The sequence below is a fragment of the Sinocyclocheilus anshuiensis genome, unplaced genomic scaffold, assembly GCF_001515605.1.
Source record: "Sinocyclocheilus anshuiensis isolate Anshui unplaced genomic scaffold, SAMN03320099.WGS_v1.1 scaffold283, whole genome shotgun sequence".
Lineage (NCBI taxonomy): Eukaryota > Metazoa > Chordata > Actinopteri > Cypriniformes > Cyprinidae > Sinocyclocheilus > Sinocyclocheilus anshuiensis.
Window position 1 is genome coordinate 88,344 of NW_015549605.1, and position 21,182 is coordinate 109,525.

Genomic DNA, 21,182 nt, shown 5'->3' on the forward strand with positions numbered 1-21,182 from the left:
ACGGGCCCCCTCCTTGCGCGGGCCTAGCCCAATGGTTAAAACGGCCCTGCCTGTACAGTACTTCTGTATCATCAGTGCAGAGAAGCTTGTACAGGGTGTCAAGTTGATCATGCTGAGGACGATGTGCGAAGATGCCTGATACTCATTTTACTGTCTTCAGTTGTAATACTCATCACAGCTGGTAAGTAAGTACAAAAGAGTTGAAGCATTGTTACTTTGAGGAATTATCTAAAGTTGTCAGAATATTGTGTTCTTTAACTCTGTTTTAAAGCTTAAAGTGTTTCAGAGTTTCAGATGACAACAATCATATACTGTATAAAATTGCACTCTCAATGTCATAGCCTGATTGTAGTATCTCCCCTACAAAGCGAAGTCACCAAGTTGCACACCAAGTGTGTAAGTTTTTAAATTTTTTTTTTTAACTATGTTGGTAAAAAACTCACTTTATCTCTTGTCTTTTTTTATTCTCTCTCATCTTCTTTCATATATTAGACCATGGGAGTGTGAGGTTGGTTGGTGGCAACAGTCGCTGTGCTGGTAGAGTGGAGGTTCTTCATAGAGGTCAGTGGGGAACAGAGTGTGATGATGACTGCCTGATGCTGCAGTGGTGTGAAGAAAGATGGACTGTGGAGAACCTGTAGATGTTCTGGGTGATGCTCATTTTGGACAAGGATCAGGACCAGTCTGGACACGTTTTGTCAGATGTGCTGGTTCAGAATCTACTCTAAAGAAATGTGGGTCAGCAGAATGGGATAGAAATAACTGTGATCATTCTAAAGATGCTGGAATCATCTGCTCAGGTAAAATTTCCCAAGACCTGTCTAAACTAAAACTATGATCCTTTTTTGTCAACAACAATGTGTTTCTTCTCATGCTCTTTGACCATCTTAAGCAATACATGTCATGGACATGGAGTCAGAAACAAGTGACCACCATTTAACATTGTTACAGTGTCGGCGCCATGAGCGGGGCCCCCAAATACCCCCACCCAGTTTCTATGGACTGGCGCAGACTCTGCAATATTATAATTAAATTGTATATATGCTTTTTTATTGAAGATCTATAGATTCAGGAATCTTTTCTTGGGGATACTATCTTTTCTTCAGGGATCTGGATACTATATAGTCTGTTTGCACAAAACATCATGGGAAAGACCAATGAATACTTTTCTAGTCACATATATAGAATGTTTAATATAATTCTGTTAGTGTGTGCCATTTCCAATTATATACTAGTTTCACAATAAAATGAACTCTTTAAATCATGATCTTATAGGTCAATAAATAGTATTTTTAGGCTATATAAATAGTGTTTTGTTAGTCAAACAAAAATAGCCTGTATCCTCATCATTTGAATTTCTTTTTAATTTAGATTTAAACTCATCCCAGTTTAAACTGTACAATAAACCCACCTGTTATATTTAATTATCATAAATAAAAGAAAAAGAAAAGAAAAAGAAAAAAAACCGGACCCACTGAAAGTCCATATGGCAAACTGTAATCAGTCAATCAGTCTTTTTCTTCTTTTTTTTTTTTTTGGACTCCAAAACAGGTCGTGGGCATGTAGGTGAAGTCTGATCATAGTTTTAGAGACTTACTGACCCCAGGACTGAAGAAACATTGCAATTCCCCAGCTGCAATTTTTGGAGATGCTTTAGTCACAAATCATCCCTCTTTCTGTGTGTGAGACCAACATATACGTCCTCTTTCAAGCCAATTGTTAACATCTCAGTTGATCCCTTTTTTTTGCCCTTTTACTATTAATACTACATTCTACTCACTGCTGTCTGTGTGCACTTGGATAGGTTAAACGCAGAGGACAAATTCCAAGTATGGGTTACCATACTTGGCCACACATAACGTCAATTTCACTTTTTCATTTAATAATTGTATTTTATTTTATTTGTCAATTTTACTTAAGTTGAATGTTAGATTTGATAATGTTTTAAACGAAGGACTAAATGAATAAATTTAAGACATTTTTCACAGACCGTTTTACTTACCAAGGGTGCTAATATTAGCGGAAAGTGCAATACTGCAAGTGTTTTTCCTCATTGTCTAATTCTTATGTCTTGATTTTTCTTTTTAATATCTCATTCTTTCTGTTCAATATACAAACCTCGCGAATGTGAGGTTGGTTGATGGTAACAGTCCTTGTGCACAATACTGCAAGTGTTTTTCCTCATTGTCTAATTCTTATGTCTTGATTTTTCTTTTTAATATCTCATTCTTTCTGTTCAATATAAAAACCTCGCGAATGTGAGGTTGGTTGATGGTAACAGTCCTTGTGCTGGTAGAGTGGAGCTTCATCATAGAGGTCAGTGGGGAACAGTGTGTGGGGAGTCATGGGATTTGGTTGATGCTGCAGTGTTGTGTAGAGAGCTGGACTGTGGAGAACCTGTAGATGTTCTGCGTGGTGCTCACTTTGGATCAGGATCCGGAAAAATCTGGATGAGAGCTGTCCCGTGTACTGGATCAGAGTCAGCACTAAAGAACTGTGTGGCAGAAGGAGGGTTTAAACATGACTGTGGTCCTGCTGGAGATGCTGGACTGATCTGCTCCAGTAAAATTTTAAAATTGGCTTCTTTTAACATTAATAAATGGTGCTTATTGGTGACATGATTTATATTGCAAGAAAGTGTACCAGTATTTAATTTTTTTTTTTACGAGAAATAATGTCTATGTCTAAAATAAGCAGACATGCATATATGTATTATATGATAGGCATTACACATTATAATGTGCATTATAATGAGGTTAAATTTATTAACATTCAGTTTCATGAACTAACAAAGAAACATACTTTTACAACAGTTATTAATCTAAGTAAATTACATATTTTATGTAATTTACTTAGGTTGTCAACTTCCCTCTAAGAGTATTTGCATTTGCATTTGGCAGACTATATGAAAAAATGAACACTGCATTGAAGGCATACATTTTTATTGGTTCAAGCATGGTAATCTTGCTAGAAATCAAACCCATGATCTTGGTGTTGCTAGCACCATGCAAATATTTTAAATAATAATTATATATATATATATATATATAAATAGTTATTATAATTATAATACTATTTATAATACTATTTATAATATTCATATTTTTTAGTGGTTAAATATAGTTTTAAAAAACAGATGTTCTCATGTTTGTTTTTGTTGTAATTTGGGAGAGGTATTTATGTTAAAATACTTCTCACTCAGTGTGTGAAACCAATTAGGGTCAATTTGACATGCACCACAAAAATCTTATTGAATACAATATTAGAGTCACACATGATATTTTGAGGGAGAAAAACTGAAGTGGTGTTTTCTTGTAAGACATTCTCCAATAATATTTTTGTTTACAATTTCAAAGTCATTTTTACAGCATACATAAACATTTTAAACATATCAGTTTGTATAAATTAATATTAACACATTATGATGAACAAGTCTGAATTAAAATATCAGTATATTTAACTTTGCTTTATTAAGTATATTTAATATTTACCTAGCTCAATAAATGTTTTAAAATAATGGTGTACAGTACATAATTTGGCCATGCTGCATAATGCGTTGATGCTAACAAATTGAACCCTATTATAAAGTGTTACCAATGTTTTGTTTTCTTTCTTTGTTCAGGAGTCCGATTGGTTGGAGGTTCTCACTGCTCTGGGAGGTTAGAGATACTTCATGATCAGTCGTGGATGTCAGTGTGTGACGCTGCCTTTGACCAGCAGGATGCAGAGGTTGTGTGTAGAGAGCTGGACTGTGGGGCTCCTGTACAGGTGCTGGGAGCAGCTGCTTTTGGTAAAGGAGACGCTCAGATGTGGACACAAGAGATTCAGTGCAGAGGAAATGAGTCTCAAATATATTTCTGCCCACATCAGTCTTCAAGCAAAAACAACTGTTCACGTGCCTTGCGGCAACCACATGTGACGACCCCGGGCTGGACTCCGCTTCGGCCGATCCGGCGATCCACAGCGCGAAGTTGATGTATTTCCTCAGCGACCAGCACGGATCAGCTCCAGGCATGACGAAGCGGATATCGTCCTCTTTTGGAAGGCCAACCAAAGTAGTTTCGCTTTCACAACGAGAAACAGCGCCTTCACGACATGGCAGTGGCGGCAACAACAATACTACAGCTAGAATAAAAGTTACGCCTTCTTTCTTTGCGTGAACATTTGGGCGGCGTTATGCAAATCTTCCCACATCGTGACGTAGACATGTCTCTTGTCGCCATCTAATGGCAGAACAGTAGGCGCATTTCCATTACCCTTCAAATTGCGCAAATTGAAATTGCAAATTGAAAATACGCCTAATGGAAATCCGTCAATTTCGCAAAAATGCCCATATATCGCAAAAAAGTTTTAACACTCTCATGAGGTGGTTTTTCAGGCAATGCGAAAAAGGAGTAATTCGCAAAACTGCAATGGAAACGGCTTCTTCGCATTTACAGGTCACATGGCGTATGTAAAAAGTCATATGATCATTCTTCAATGTACTATAACATCCAAGAAACACATTAATGCTTAGACAATTTACACTGCACACGTCTGTGATGCTGTGTGGCTCTGAGACTATTATTAAATACTACTATTATTTAAATAAAATATTTATTGAATAATAATATTTAATGAACAACAACAACAGCCATCATAAAAGTTGCTTGGCAATTCAGTCAAAAGTACAAACACAGCGCTCTGATATACAGCATTGAAGTTAGCTGTATAAAGTATAACGTGATGAGATTTTGACCTCAGCCAAAACTATTTGCTCTGGAACAAATAATAGAATAATGAGACCAAAGACTGCCCGTTAGATTTACCCAAAACGAATTATATCTCATGTTTAACCCATATAGAGACATCAGAGCCAGCGGTACATTTGAGAAGATCTGGCCGAGGTGAGGCGCTCTCCAGGGGTTTAGGAGCGCTGAACATCCACTGACGTCCTGGAGCTCACATCTTTGAAAATGTTAAAGCAAATTTTCAAATAGACATTATCTGTATTAACAAACCGCATTTTTGAAGTCCAAACAAGTACATTCTTACCTAAAAAACTCTTAAAACTACATTCCGTGACACAAAACAGTATTATTTTAAACATTTTAGTGGATTTGGGTGTCCGCCATGACACTCGCTGTGGGAAATACTGTAACTTAGGCAAGCGGAGTGATACAAATGGTGAAACGGCTGTTGGAGTTCTGCTGGACTCTAATATCACACTCTTATCAGACAATCAGATTCGAGGACCAGAAAGAACTGTTGTATAAATCTATATATTATATATGTCTATATATTTGTATAAAATACTTTAATGGACATACACACACATTGTTCGCACACGGAGGTTACTGATCGCGCTGCGCACACAGAAACATTCAGGAACAGAGAAACTTGTCACTGCTGCCCTGTGACTTTTATTTGATACTGCTTCGATACTGAATTATATTTCTCAGTAAAAAGGGGGTATAATTGCTGTTTTTGAAGTAACTAAACTCACAGCTTCATTGTTTGAGAGAGAGAGAGATGCACAGACTGTAATCGCTTACAAAAATGAACCATGGTTTTACTATAGTAAAAGTTTAGTAATGATGTTTTTTGGCATATTGACTTCCATTTGTATAACCACAGTTTTACTACAAATACCATGGTTAAACAATGGTTAGTGTAGCAAAACTATGGTTAATTTGTGGTTACCATGGTTTAATTATAGTTTGGTTTTTGGTTTTATTTGTAGTAAAATGTCTCTGTTTAATCAACGTAACTATGGTTTCTGAGAGGAGGGAATGAGAACGAGACAGGGGCTGCTCACATCGTGTGAGTGAGTGAGTGACTGGAAGTTCTTGAGCTCTGCACACGGCTGACGGTTGCTCTGAGGGGGCTGCTGCTATTGTGTGAATGAGTAAGCGACTTGACTTCTCTGTGCTCTGCACACAGCTTGCCCCTGCTTTGAGGCAAGGGGCTGCTGATAAGGACATTTTTCGGTGCCCCGTACATGACTGGCCATTGCCCTGAGGCAAAGGGCTGTTGATATTGTGTGGATGAACTTCTCTGTGCTCTGCACATGGCAGTCCGCTGTTCTGAGGTAGGGGGCTACTTGAATCGTGCAAATAAGGGTCTGTAAATCCCTGTAAACCTCCTCTCATAGACATCACTGTCACCGACAAGGCTATTTTCCTGCCAAGCTTGCTACCCAAGGCCTTCACTTACTTAAGGGTAGACAAACACTGACAGCACTGCAGCTTGCGGGCCGCCCAGGTAAAGAGGAAGTGAATATTCATTCTGAAGGAAACATGGGAGGAAGCTCTGAAGAGCGCACATTAAAGGGTGAGAGATAAGAGGCTTCTTAAAGACAGCAAAGCTGCTTAAAGGAGAAAGATTCTGAGATAAATGGTGCTCGGTGCCAAGCTATGTACTGCTTGAATGCCTGAACACCATTGGCTATTGCAGGTGCAATAGCAGGATTCAATAAGCCTTCAGCATTTCAGAGAAAAGGAGTTTCCCCCCAAGTGGCTATCAGCCGCAATGTCAAGAGAACAAATTGAAAGAGAACCATATTTAATTTTCGTAAGGGATTTAAGCACGCAACGTTCTACTGTCTCTCTTAAAACAGCCATATTTGAAAAAAAAAGTTGAGTAATTTGTGTCACTGGATATAGCTGTCGGTTATTTAACATTTCTATAGTAAAACAGTTTACTATGATTTGCAACTTCCATCTTACCTTACTATCTTTCAATGTTAAACTGACGCTTCATGCTGGAATTCGCAATCTGTAAACAGTAAACACCGCCTACTTTGATTTTAGTTTTTTAGTAGGCCTACTTCGTCCACCACTGGTGATTTGTCAGGATGAGTGGTAATTCATGGTACCCCTTCCTGGGTAGTGTGATTTTATATAAGCTGTGTTCAAACTGAGGCTGCATCCTCCGAAGGACTCACACTTCAAAGGCTACATCCTTCGAAGGCCGCAAAGTTTGGACCGAGTATTTTTAAATGGGACTATCTCTGAAGGACTGTTCTTGTCACCTAGCAACTGTGACAGCTGATTTTTCATCACTTTATTTTCATGAATTTGGAATGTGTGCAGAGGATTGTGGTTGACTGAAGGTCGTGAAGAATACATCCCATGCATCCTTTAAATTAAGCTGAATGAAGGACGTGAAACGAAGGCTGCCTTCCAAGGATCCTTTGGATTGAGATGGCCTTAAAAGACATTTGATGATTTGGCAGCTGAGATATGCAGCCTTCGCAGGATGCAGCCTTCCATTTGAGAAGCACTCATAGTGTCATTTCTAATCTCCCAGACACTGACGCTATGACTCTGTGTAACGGCAACATGTGAGAAGTGGCGGCACGCACGAAAAAGTGCCAGTGCGCTAAAGATAAAAATATAGAAGGCTGGAACTGGCTACAAAATGAAATTAAACGGCCGACTGCTGTAATACATGTACAAATGTAAATAAATAAATGTATAAATGCATAAATGTAAATAAAATAACATGTCCCATGCTTGGTCCTCTCTCGTCTTCCACTGTCGTCACTCACCCTTTTATCCCTGTGGGATTCAAGCCCGGTGTGAAGTCATGCTCCACTCCACTGTCATTTAATTGATTAGAATTATATTTGTTTAATTTAAGAAATTGAAATTCTCTCTCTTAATGTCATCATGCAAATGTACAGTGAAACGTGTAAAAGCACACTAGGCAGAACATGTAGTTTATTCTGTAGTACTACTTTATACTATTAAAATGTATATTGATTTGGATTCATTCTGTTTAAGTAACATGTCAGTTTTGTCCAGGTTACACTGATCTCAGACTGGTAAACGGTTCAGACTCTTGTTCTGGAAGAGTGGAGCTTCGGTTCCTCAATGAGTGGGGCACAGTGTGTGATGCATGCTGGGATATGAGAGCTGCCAGTGTTCTCTGTAGACAGCTAAATTGTGGGATCAGACTGGTTTGGAGAGGGAATTGGTGAAATCTGGGCTGATGTGTTTGATTGTGACGGGAATGAAACAAAACTCTCAGAATGTTTAATCTCTTCATGGAGTCGAGCTGAATGTTCTCATAGATGAGATGTTGGAGTCATCTGCTCTGGTGAATTCTTTCATTTATTTCTGAATTTACATTAATATTACCATTTTATTTTAATAAAGCATATTCTCAAACTTGTAATATTTTAGCAATTTGTCTGATGTTTCACTCAGGTTCCTCTCTGGCTGTTCATGGCGGTCTGGTGCAGTTGTCTGGAGAGAGACAGTGTGTGGGGGAGGTGGAAGTTTTCATCCATCAGGTCTGGAGGAGAGTTCTGCTGGACTCCTGGAGTCTCACTGAATCCTCTGTGGTCTGCAGACAGCTGGGCTGTGGCTCTGTGCTGAACTTCTACGGCTCCTCTTCATCCAGTCCTGAACACAGTCATGAGTGTGTGACGGGCTTCCAGTGCTCTGGGAGTGAAGCTCATCTGGGGAACTGCAGCTCTCCACAAACTCTCAACTGCAGCTCCACACAACAGTTGTCAATCAGCTGCCTTGGTGAGAAGAACAACATCTGGGCAGATTCTTCAGTTGTTACTAATCAATAATGTGTTTTTCTTTCTCTGAATATCAGGTCGCAGGTCCATCAGGCTGGTGGGTTCTGGGGGAGACAGTGCAGGGAGGCTGGAGGTTTTTCACAGCGGCTCATGTGGGACAGTGTATGGAGGCTGGAGGTTTTTCACAGCGGCTCATGGGGGACAGTGTGTGATGACTCCTGGGATATTAAAGATGCCCATGTGGTGTGCAGACAGCTGCAGTGTGGAGTGGCCCTCAGTAACCAGCAGGTACCAGCCTGGTTTGGTCCTGGTTCTGGACCCATATGGCTGGATGAGGTGGAGTGTGAAGGGAATGATACGTCTCTGTGGAGCTGCTGTTCTCCAGGCTGGGGAAAACATGACTGTCAGCACAAGGAGGACGTAGGAGTCGTGTGCTCAGGTAAACAATACACTAGTCAAAATGTTTTCCATAGATGTATTTGTTGTTTTTTCATAAAATATTCTATATTTAAATCAGAATCAGAAAGAGCTTTATTGCCAAGTATGTTTGCACATACAAGGAATTTGTTATAGTGTCACAAGCTTCCAGTACACGGAGACAACAACAACACACAGATAATAAAAATGAGATGTGAATAAAATACACATGCATAAATATAAACCACAAAAAAAAAAAGAATAAATTGTATGTACAGGTGTGCTATAGATGGGATCGGAACAGCACATCTTCTTTAACGCTGTAACATCTGTACACTACCTTTCGTTGATATAAAAACATGTCCCGCCGCCGCGTGATTTCCCCGTTGATTCTGTGTCGTGGTCCGCTCTGAACAGCTGAAAGCCCGGGAGACTCAACGCGCTGTCCGGGATGGCGGCATTCAGCTGTAAGAATCAATCAAGAATAAATAACATATTATTAGGCTTGATGTAGCATTTTACATTTTATCATTGCTTGCAGCATGCATAACCCTTGTATTAACCACTTATTTTCACACAACCTGAGTTCCATTTGTTTAAATGCACATCCTTTCCATTTAGAGTTTAAAGAGATCAGGTTAACTGAGGGCTGTGAAGGGAATGTGGAGGTTTTCTACAATGGATCCTAGGGTAATGTGTGCTGGAACCAGATGGACAGAGACACAGCGAGTCTGATCTGTCAAGAGCTGAACTGTGGAAGATCTGGTTTTGAATCCTCTTCTACAGCAAGAGTGGAATCAGCTCCTAATTGGCTGGATAAAGTAATATGTCGACCACATGACTTTTTGGCAGTGTCCATCTTTACCCTGGGAACAAAATTACTGTAATAAAGATGAAGTGGTCAAGATCACCTGCTCAAGTGAGATTATTTTAATGATGTAAGATGGTCTCAGTAGTCATATTTCTTTAAAGGGGTCATAGGATGCTGCATGCACTTTTACAAGTTGTTTGAACTGAAATGTGTGTTGGCAGTGTGTGTAAACAACCACCCTATAATGATAAAAATCCACCCAGTGTTTTTTTTTTAAATCTTGTTAAATGTTTTCCCCTTTCTCAAATCGAGCCGATCTCAGATGCCTGTCTGTGTGATGTCACACAGACAGGCCCCTCCCACGATAGTTTGATTGACAGTAGCATTTCAGCACAGACTGGACTGGTGTCTTACCTTAGACCTGCCCTGAGTGAGCTAGATAGATAGATAAATCGCCTTTCCTAATAATGTGCTACGGAAGATAGGGGTGGGGTCAGCAGAGCTCATTAACATTTAAAGGAAAATGCTACAAAAACGGCTTGATCTGAAAAGAGCTGTTTTTGACAGGGTAAAAAAGGTGTTTTTTACACTACCATTGAGAAAGTTTAAACAAACTATGTTACAGACTTTTCATTAAGACCCTAAAGAATCATATCAACTTGTGAAAAATGGGCATCCTATGACCCCTTTAAATACAATAATTTTTTTCTAATGTGGTGAGTAAACTAACGTTTCTGAAAAACTAAATTGAGGTGATGGAAAGTGGCATTGTTGATATATTTAACATAGACATTATGACTTTTGTTTTCTGATGTTCAGTTCTCTTCATTTTATCATGTAATCTCAGTGGAGGAAAGTGATGAGTCTCCTCAGTCGCCTGTCATGTTCTACTTCACCATCTCCTCACCAGAGACAGTGTTCAAGTAAGTTTTTTGACAAATTTGCTAGATTTTTGTTAACGTAAGCCTGTATTTTCTTAACAAATTATTAAAATATGAGCATTTAAAAAGAAATTATTAGCATTTAGCCTCACAACAAGAAGGTCCCTAGTTCACGTCCCAGCTGAGCCAGGCAGCCTTTCTGTGTGATGTCTGCATAGATTTCCCCCACAATCAAAAGACATGCAGCGTATGTGAACTGGAAAAAAATGAATTGCCCATAAGTGTGAGCGAGTATCTGAATGTTGACCCTGTGATGGACTAGCCATCTGTCCAGGGTGTTCCCCATTTGTGCTCTGAGATGCTGAGATAAGCTCCAGTATCCCTGTGACCCTATGGAGGAAAAGCATTTTGGTGGGTGGATGGAGCGATTTCCTAAATCTGATCACAGATCTCTTGGTTCAGTTTTAGTGTGTTTTGTTGTAAATGTTGTGCTGAATCTGGTGAGTGCTGGTTGATGTGTGTGTTTTAGATCATGTTCCTCTCAGACTGAGTGGAGGGGAGGACCGGTGCTCTGGGAGGCTGGAGGTGTATCATAACGCTGTGTGGGGCTCAGTCTGTGATGATCAGTGGGACATCAGCGATGCTCAGGTGGTCTGCAGGCAGCTGGGTTGTGGAGCAGCACTGAGGGCTGATGGGAATTCAGTCTTTGGTGAAGGTGTTGTGTGGATGAACAAAGTTGGCTGCAGAGGGAATGAGATTCACCTGTGGGACTGTCCTCTCTCCTTGAACAACACTGACTGCGCGCGCAAGAAGATTGTTGTACTCAACTGTGTAGGTCTGTCAAAATCTCAGTTCTAATAATATTTGTGTTTAAATCAATCATTTGCATTATTGTTAATGTGTTTGTGTCTATTTTGACAGATTTGTCCATGTCTACCACTACTCCTGCCACAACAACATCAGTTTCTCCTCCAGTTCGCTCAACATCAGTCTCTCCTCCACAAACTCCTCCAGCAGCGTCTCTCTCCGTCCCCCCAGTGCTTGTGATTGTACTGGGAGTTGTGCTCTTACTGCTCTTAGTGCCACTGCTTATACTGATTCAGCAGAACAGAGTGATGAGGAGAGGTAGGAGAGATCCAGAGACTGTCATATTGTGTCTTATTCAGTGTGTGATCAGTCATGTGTTGTGAACTGACAGCAGGTTTATCTGTCTACACTCACAGCTCTCTCTAAGAGGAGACACAGGACGACGACTGAAGCCGTTTATGAGGAGATTCAGCACTGACACAGTCACTTCACTCAGAGGGGTGAGTAAGTTTTATAGTGTATGATTTTTCATTATCAGGAGGCTAATCACTTAATTCAGAGTGGTTAGCCATGAGCCATGAATCTCATTTAATATCATTAATAAGGGTCTGTCCGACAGTTGATATTCATCTAGTTGTGTTAAACCATCTTCTTTAAACCACAGAATTCCTGACAGAAAACCACAGAGCTGCAGGTGTATGTTTATGTGTGTGTGTGTGTGTGTGTGTGCGCGCGCGCACATCTATCTCTGAATCCTTTCGCAGATCTTACAGTATATTCTTGTCTTGTAAACTGGTCACATCATTTATTACTTAATTAAAATGGTAATGGCCGGCAAGAGCATTTTTTTTTCTAAAACTATTTTGTTTTGATGTTGAAGAGAGGGTGAATGAAATCACGAGGGAATACTATGATGATGTCATCACTGATGGACTGAATCCAGATCGTGAGACAGGTGCAGTTCTGTACTATAGTTGTAATTCTGTATCTCCTATTTTATAGTCTATATATTAAAAATTACCTATAAGAACATATTAAGGAAATATACAATAAGGTTTGTTTTGAGTGTAATGGTCTCTGTTAAATCTGTTATGTTAAATTTGTAGAAGACACACCTGGGAGCTATGATGATGTTATCACTAGCGGACAGAACTCTGGTATTAAAAGGGCCTACATTTTTTTTTTTTTTATTATTATTTTTTAAGTGTGTTATTTAACACAGTCACTTTAAAGTAATTCTCACAACCAAAAAAAATTCTAAGTTTGTTATGTTTATTTGTATGTAGTGGACACACCAGAGAATTATGATGATGTCATCGTTAATGGACAGGACTCTCAAAGTGTAAAGGGTGAGTCGCACAGAACCAGATTGTTTCTGTGATAAACTGAACATGCATTTCTACCATTAATGAATCATCATGGCTTTATCAGGTTTAATTGAATATTCTCAGACAGTCATGAGGAGAAAGAGATCAATGCCACAAGCTGTCTTACACATTACAATGTGAGGTTTTATTTCACTTGTGTATCAGAGGGAGATCAGGAGGAGTATGATGATGTGAAGAACATCAATGAAGATGAGAGAAGCCTGTTGGGTATGTTTTTGTCTCCTTTTTAATCTTTATTAGATTAGCATTTGCTGATTTTAATGACTCAGTATGAAACATTTAACATATATTTGCTTTTGTTTTTCAATAACAGACTATAATGATGTGGGGGAGGAATCAAAATTAGGATGGGACTTTATGACTTAAAGGCCACACCCACTGCTTCGGTTCATGAAATCACAATTTTACAGCTAGAGTTGGGTTTAAATGATCTTACAGCTGCTTCAGGTTTTTCAGTGAGTTCTTATTGATGGGTTAAATTGCTTGCATTTAAAAACGTTTTAAATTGCTTTACCATTTCTATGATTCTCTTTTTGTTTTTCTTTAACACTTTTTAACGGTCATAAAAACAATGAAAACACGCACACACATAAACTGCATAAAATAATGCTAATGATGTTTTTTGCAAATATCATTGATTCTGTGCCTTATCCCTCACTTGAAGTTGTTGCCATTTCCCTGTTCTGTTTTATATAATTAAAACAAATAAAAAAATAGATCAGATGCTTATTTGCTTATTTAATATTTAATGTTTTTTTTCTCCTAATCCTTATTCATTTATGATTATTAGATAATGAAAATATTATAACCAACCTTAAACAGGATACTTGCCAACTTTAAACAGTAGTAGTTCTGTTGAAGTTCTGTTATGGACTGTAAAGACCCCTAAGACTATAAAAGACTATAAAAGAAAAGTACACACACACACACACACACACACATAGGAGAGATGCTGTTTGCAACATGCTGGATTTAATTCTTCTGAGAGCACTGATTGAATTTCAGCGATGACAACTATTTTTCCTGCCCTGTACAAATGCATAAAGCTAAACATGTTAAAATGGTTCTCTTAATTTATCGTTGATAAATCAAAGGTTTGTCACCTACAGTGGTTGTTTATAGAACTTAAATTCTCCCATCACTCAGCCTATGTTTATTATGAAACACTATTGTGTTGCTTTGTTTAATTTTCAAAAAAAATGTAACAATAAAAATGTCAGTTTAACCAGAAAAAAATGAATTATGAGAAATAACGACTATAAAAGACTATAAAAGAAAAGTACACACACACACACACATAGGAGAGATGCTGTTTGCAACATGCTGGATTGAATTCTTCTGAGAGCACTGATTGAATTTCAGCGATGACAACTATTTTTCCTGCCCTGTACAAATGCATAAAGCTAAACATGTTAAAATGGTTCTCTTAATTTATCGTTGATAAATCAAAGGTTTGTCACCTACAGTGGTTGTTTATAGAACTTAAATTCTCCCATCACTCAGCCTATGTTTATTATGAAACACTATTGTGTTGCTTTGTTTAATTTTCAAAAAAAATGTAACAATAAAAATGTCAGTTTAACCAGAAAAAAATGAATTATGAGAAATAACTGAACAATTTCTCTTCCAGTAAGCGTTCAACATTGCTCTCACCTCCAGTACTAGTTACACAAGCACAAGACGCTTAGCATCTCATTTCTACAATACGTCTGTAGGAAGACTAAAGCATTGCAGTAGGAAATACGTAGCGTCTAACCTGTCATTAGCATAAATGCTGTTTTCTGCCATTCTTGTGGGTGAGTAACGCATTGCCACATTTAACGCAAATGGCTACTTTTACTATTTCTGTGTGCCTTAGTTGTTGCCGCAGTGAATTAAACCTTTTTGATTAGTTTAAAACTGATTTGTGACCTGGTGTGTGATTTCTGATTTTTCTAGCAATAAACATTATTAAATGAAACGGACAATTAATGAAATCATGTATTAACAATACATTAACAAACAAAACATCATCATCATTAAGAAAAAACATGGTAAAACGGCTGTACATTTTAAAAAATTAAATTAAAATAATAAATTATTAATTAATACAATTAAAATCATGAACTATTAATACAATTATATATTCCAGTAATTTTAAATATATATTTATAAAATATATTTGACATAAAATATATATTTGACAAAATATCAATAAATATACAGTTAAATGTATTTTTGTATGTGTTATAATGTTTGAAGTGAGCATTTATCAGTTTCTGTATCTCAGCAGGTGTTGATTCTGTAAATATCCTGGAGTGCTTCCTCTCTCTGAAATCTTTAATGTCTCCTGTATGATGTGTGCCTATTTTTGCCTCTGGCACTCTGTGTGTGTGTGTGTGTATGTCTCTATATGGAGGAGGAGGAGTCCTTTTCAGCGCTGACGTTCTTTTGATATATATGGTAAAAATTAGAAATGCCTCCTCTGATTTGTCACTGAAGTTGTTTGATGATTTCCTCTGTTCTGTCTAATAAGGTAATGATGAGCATGATTGGAAAGTTTTAGGGCTCTTCTCTTTAGGGGGCTCTTTAGAGGAGAAACTTCTGAGCTGATGAAATAGTGTGTGTCCTGCTGCATGAAGGAGATGATGAGGAGCCTGAAGATGATGTTTCTGCTAAAACTCATCACCGCTGGTAGGTTTATACTTTCAGTAGGTTTAAACCATCTTAGTTGAACTGCTTATCTGCAATAAGATGCGGCACCTGACTGCTGTCTAATTGCCACATGTTATTTATATTTTGTGCATTTTTAAAATTATTTCTTAGTTTTATTTTCTTCTTTTTCCTCTGTCATTCTCATTCTGTTTTCCAATTGTGCTTTCCTTCTTTCTCTCAGTCTGTCATACATCTGTTGCACAAAAAGACAGTGTGAATGTGAGGTTGGTTGGTGGTCACAGTCGCTGTGCTGGTACAGTGGAGGTTCATCATAGAGGTCAGTGGGGAACTGTGTGATGAGGAATGGGATTTGCCTGATGCTGCAGTGGTGTGTAAAGAGCTGGACTGTGGAGAACCTGTAGATGCTCTGGGTGGTGCTCATTTTGGACCAGGTTCAGGACCAGTCTGGATGAGTTATGTTGTGTGTACTGGATCAGAATCTACACTGAAGAACTGTGGCTCAACAGGTTGGGGTAAAAGCAGCTGTGATCATTCTAAAGATGCTGGAGTCAGATGCTCAGGTAAACTGCTCCACACCTAACCATAATAATACATCCCCAAAAATATGGGGTCAGTAAGGTGATTTTATTTTATTTTAGTCTTTTATTTGAGTCTTGTGTGTGCAAGGCCTGAATTTATTGTTACAGTAAAAACGGTAATTATTTGAATTATTATTATTATTATTATTACAATTTTAAATATCTTTTCTGTTTTATTATAATTTACAGTGTTTATAATTTATTATTATTATGATTTATTCCATGGCTGCAGTCTTCGTTGACACACGTTCCTTTTGAATTCATTCTAACCTCTTAAGACCCGGCAAAACATTTCAGGAAAAAATTTGTATTTTTTGATGTCATTACATTGTTTGGAGCAATTTCATTCATAAGTTATGCTACGTCCTTGGTAGAGGACATCGGGACTCAATTTCTTTAAAAAATAAATAAAAAAACATGAATGAACATGCATAGGCAAAAACAATTGATTTTTTTGAAATCACCAATACATTTTTAGTTTTTAGGATTTTTTTTTACCAAACTTTGTATAAAGATAATTCTCAACTATGTTATAACAGAATGATTTGATATACCATTTTTCTTCATGCAAAATGTGTGTAAAATGGCCACAAACAGGTTTTCTCATTATATATAATGTATCTATAAACTAAATCTAATTTGCATATTAATGTGTTTTTGTAATGTAATGAACAAAGAAGTGTAATATTGAGAGTAATAATTGACAAGATTTTCATAATAATATATAATATTTCATAGGAATATTGAAATTTATCATATTTCCATAAGAGTGTCACTAAATTAATATCAGACATTTTTGAAGACCAAGGAGAGGGAGTGGTCATGGTGAAACATCCAAACATTTAGTATCTCTGAAAAGCCCTGAATGTGCTCTGTACAGGACATCCAGACTAAAAACTGTGGCATGTATAGTCTCAGAGAAATTCACTAAAATATAATGTCCTCATATGAGGATGCAGGGTCTCAGGAGGCTAATATGTCAATCTTTTAATTTTTTTTTAAAGATTCTAGTTGGATTTTAAAATACAAATATTAAATGTTTAGTGTTTTTGTTTCCTATAAATAATTTAAATTGTCTGTGTTCTTTCAGGCTTTTCAAAAAATGTTTATGTTGTTTATAGGTTTAAGATTCTAGTTGGTGGTTGTTAAAAAAAAAAATAGGCTAGTAGATGTATTACTTTTATACATTAAGTGTACAAAAGGGATTTTATTTTCCCCAGTAAAATATTTAAATTGTCTGTGTTCTTTCAGATGTCAGGTTGGTTGGAGGTTCTCGCTGCTCTGGGAGGTTAGAGATACTTCATGATCAGACGTGGATGTCAGTGTGTGATGCTGCCTTTGACCAGCAGGATGCAGAGGTTGTGTGTAGAGAGCTGGACTGTGGGGCTCCTGTACAGGTGCTGGGAGCAGCTGCTTTTGACAAAGGAGACGCTCAGATGTGGACACAAGAGATTCAGTGCAGAGGAAATGAGTCTCAGATTCACCTCTGTCCAACATCACCATCACACAAACACAACTGTTCACATGAAAACAGTGTTGGACTGATGTGTGCAGGTTGGAACTAATGTCTTCTTCAGATTTAAATCCCCAGATTGAAAATTTGATGTTAGCTAAATACCATTTTTCCCTCTCATGATGTGATTCGTTCACATTATGAGACTGTCAATTTTTTTGTTCTCTCTGTTCAATATACAGACAGTGTGAATGTGAGGTTGGTTGGTGGTCACAGTCGCTGTGCTGGTAGAGTGGAGGTTCTTCATAGAGGTCAGTGGGGAACAGTGTGTGATGAAGACTGGGATATGGCTGATGCTGCAGTGGTGTGTAGAGAGCTGGGCTGTGGAGAACCTGTAGATGCTCTGGGTGATGCTCATTTTGGACCAGGATCAGGACCAATCTGGATGAGTTTTGTCTTATGTACTGGAACAGAGTCCACATTGAAGAACTGTGGCTCAACAGGATGGGATAAAAACAACTGTGATCATAATGGGGATGCTGGAGTCATCTGCTCAGGTAAACTGCTTAAGTCCTCAACATAATAACATCACCAGAAATTGTCCCCCACCAACTCCATAAAAAGTTTGGAGGTATTTTTTTTTTTTCAGGATTCTTTGATGAACATAAAAAAAAAGTTTTTTGATAAATTTGCTGAAAAAAAAATCTGACCACAAACTTTTGAATAGTATACACAAAAATCACAAACTTATCTCACTCAAGTGTATGCTAACTAAATAAATAAATAAGAATATACCTAGAGTATGCATGATACCTTTGTTTAACATTTACATCTACTGTTTTTTTTTTCAATCTTTTTTTTCAGATATTCTGAATACAATACAAATATATAAAATGTGTAGTGTTTTCCATGTGAAATGTGGTCTTAGGAATTTATAAAATATTGTTTTATACACCAAGGTTTTTTTGTTTTTGTTTTTTATATCAATTCATTGTTTTTGCTTTCAGATGTCAGGCTACTTGGAGGTTCTCACTGCTCTGGGAGGTTAGAGATACTTCATGATCAGACGTGGATGTCAGTGTGTGATGCTGCCTTTGACCAGCAGGATGCAGAGGTTGTGTGTAGAGAGCTGGACTGTGGGGCTCCTGTACAGGTGCTGGGAGCAGCTGCTTTTGACAAAGGAGACGCTCAGATGTGGACACAAGAGATTCAGTGCAGAGGAAATGAGTCTCAGATTCACCTCTGTGCAGCATCACCATCAGACAAACACCGCTGTTCTCATGAATACAGTGTTGAACTGGTGTGTGCAGGTTGGAGCTAATTTCTTTTCTAGATTCAAATCCCCTGACTGAAAATGTAATGTTACCAAAATGTTTTTCTCTCCCATAATATGATTAATTCATCTAATTTTTCATCCCGATTTTCTATTTTCCTCACTGTCTCTTAATTTCTCATTCTCTCTGTTCAATATTCAGACCGTGTGAATGTGAGGTTGGTTGATGGTAACAGTCGCTGTGCTGGTACAGTGGAGGTTCTTCATAGAGGTCAGTGGGGAACAGTGTGTGATGATTACTGGGATTTGGCTGATGCTGCTGTGGTGTGTCGAGAGCTGGACTGTGGAGAACCTGTAGATGCTCTGGGTGATGCTCATTTTGGACCAGGAACAGGACCGATCTGGATAAGTTATGTTGTGTGCACTGGATCAGAGTCTACACTGAAAAACTGTGGCACAACAGGATGGAGTAAAAGCGACTGTGATCATAATGAAGATGCTGGAGTCAGGTGCTCAGGTAAACTGCTCCATACAGTACCTCACCTTAATCACTAAAATGGTCTCTACTAAAATAATTTAGTTTGATATACACACAAACACAAAATATTTGGCAAAAAATTGTCTCTGTTACTTGAATAAACCCGCTTAGTTTTTCTATGGTTTTCAACATCGGTCTTGGGGACCCACTGCTCTGTACATTATGTGTGTCTCTCTTATCTGTCACACTCACTTCAGTTGATGGAGTGTCTCAATCAGCTGATGATCTGAATTAGATGCATTAAATGAAAAAGAAGAAATGTAAAATGTGCAGAGCAGTGGGTCCCCAGGACCAGTGTTGAGAACCAATGCTCTACACCTTCAAGAAACAGCTACAGGCAAGAAGTTTTTTTTTTTTTTTACTGTATGTACTTGCTCAATAATTGATTTTTGTGTTTAAAAAATCATATTGTGGCTTTTAAAAACATTTTTTCTCAATATTGTTTATAGGTTTCAGATTCTAGTTGGTGGTTGTTAAAAAACAAATAGGCTAGTGGATATATTACTTTTATCCATCAAGTGTACAAAAGGGATTTTATTTTCCCCAGTAAATTATTTAAATGATCTGTGTTCTTTCAGAAGTCAGACTGGTTGGAGGTTCTCGCTGCTCTGGGAGGTTAGAGATACTTCATGATCAGACGTGGATGTCAGTGTGTGATGCTGCCTTTGACCAGCAGGATGCAGAGGTTGTGTGTAGAGAGCTGGACTGTGGGGCTCCTGTACAGGTGCTGGGAGCAGCTGCTTTTGGCAAAGGAGACGCTCAGATGTGGACACAAGAGATTCAGTGCAGAGGAAATGAGTCTCAGATTCACCTCTGTCCAACATCACCATCACATAAAAACAACTGTTCACAGGACAACAATGTTAGACTGGTGTGTGCTGGTAAGAGCTGGATTAAGTGAGAGAGAAAGAGAGAGACATTTATGTATGTATACAACACAGTGGTCCATTATTTTAAATATGACAAATTTGCACGCTCTCTCTCTCTTTCTTTCTCTCTCTCTGTTACCCTTTCTCAGATGCAATGAATGTGCGGGTTGTTGGTGGTAACAGTCGCTGTGCTGGTAGAGTGGAGGTTCTTCATAGAGGTCAGTGGGGAACAGTGTGTGATGATGACTGGGATTTGGCTGATGCTGCAGTGGTGTGTAGAGAGCTGGACTGTGGAGAACCTGTAGATGCTCTGGGTGATGCTCATTTTGGACCAGGATCAGGACCAATCTGGATGAGTGCCTTATGTTCTGGAATGGAATCTACATTGAAGAACTGTAGATCAGCAGGATGGGGTATGCACACATGTACTCATAATGGTGATGCTGGAGTCATCTGCTCAGGTGAATGACACAGTATACCGTTTATTGTGATAAATGACATAAAATGACACAAAACTGTAAATCTGATGTGATATTCATGTTGTATTTTTTATATGCTCAACAGATACACTCCAAATAACTGTGATTTGTCTCTTTTGTATCATTTATTAAATATAATATAAACAGATCATAAACATTCCAGACTTATTGATGGACCTCACCTGTGCTCTGGGAGATTAGAGGTGATTCATGTGAATGCCTGGAATTCAGTGTGTGATGCTGCCTTTGACCAGCAGGATGCAGAGGTTGTGTGTAGAGAGCTGGACTGTGGGGCTCCTGTACAGGTGCTGGGAGCAGCTGCTTTTGACAAAGGAGATGTTCGGATGTGGACACAAGAGATTCAGTGCAGAGGAAATGAATCTTATATTTCTTTCTGTCCAACATCATCTCTCAAACACAACTGTACCCATGAGAATGCCATTGGGCTGTTATGTTCTGGTAATGGAGCTGTAGTTTTCCACTTACTGTGATAATCACAAAGTTTTTTTTTTCTTTTT

At 38.2% G+C, this 21,182-nt stretch overlaps 2 pseudogenes; both read left to right on the forward strand.

The window, feature by feature from the left end:
- LOC107658710 (scavenger receptor cysteine-rich type 1 protein M130-like) overlaps positions 1–12,812 on the forward strand; it is a 29,375-nt pseudogene extending 16,563 nt beyond the window's left edge.
- Positions 12,813–15,446: 2,634 nt separating this feature from the next.
- On the forward strand, positions 15,447–21,155 carry LOC107658711 (deleted in malignant brain tumors 1 protein-like; annotated as a pseudogene).
- The last annotated feature ends 27 nt before the right edge of the window (positions 21,156–21,182 follow it).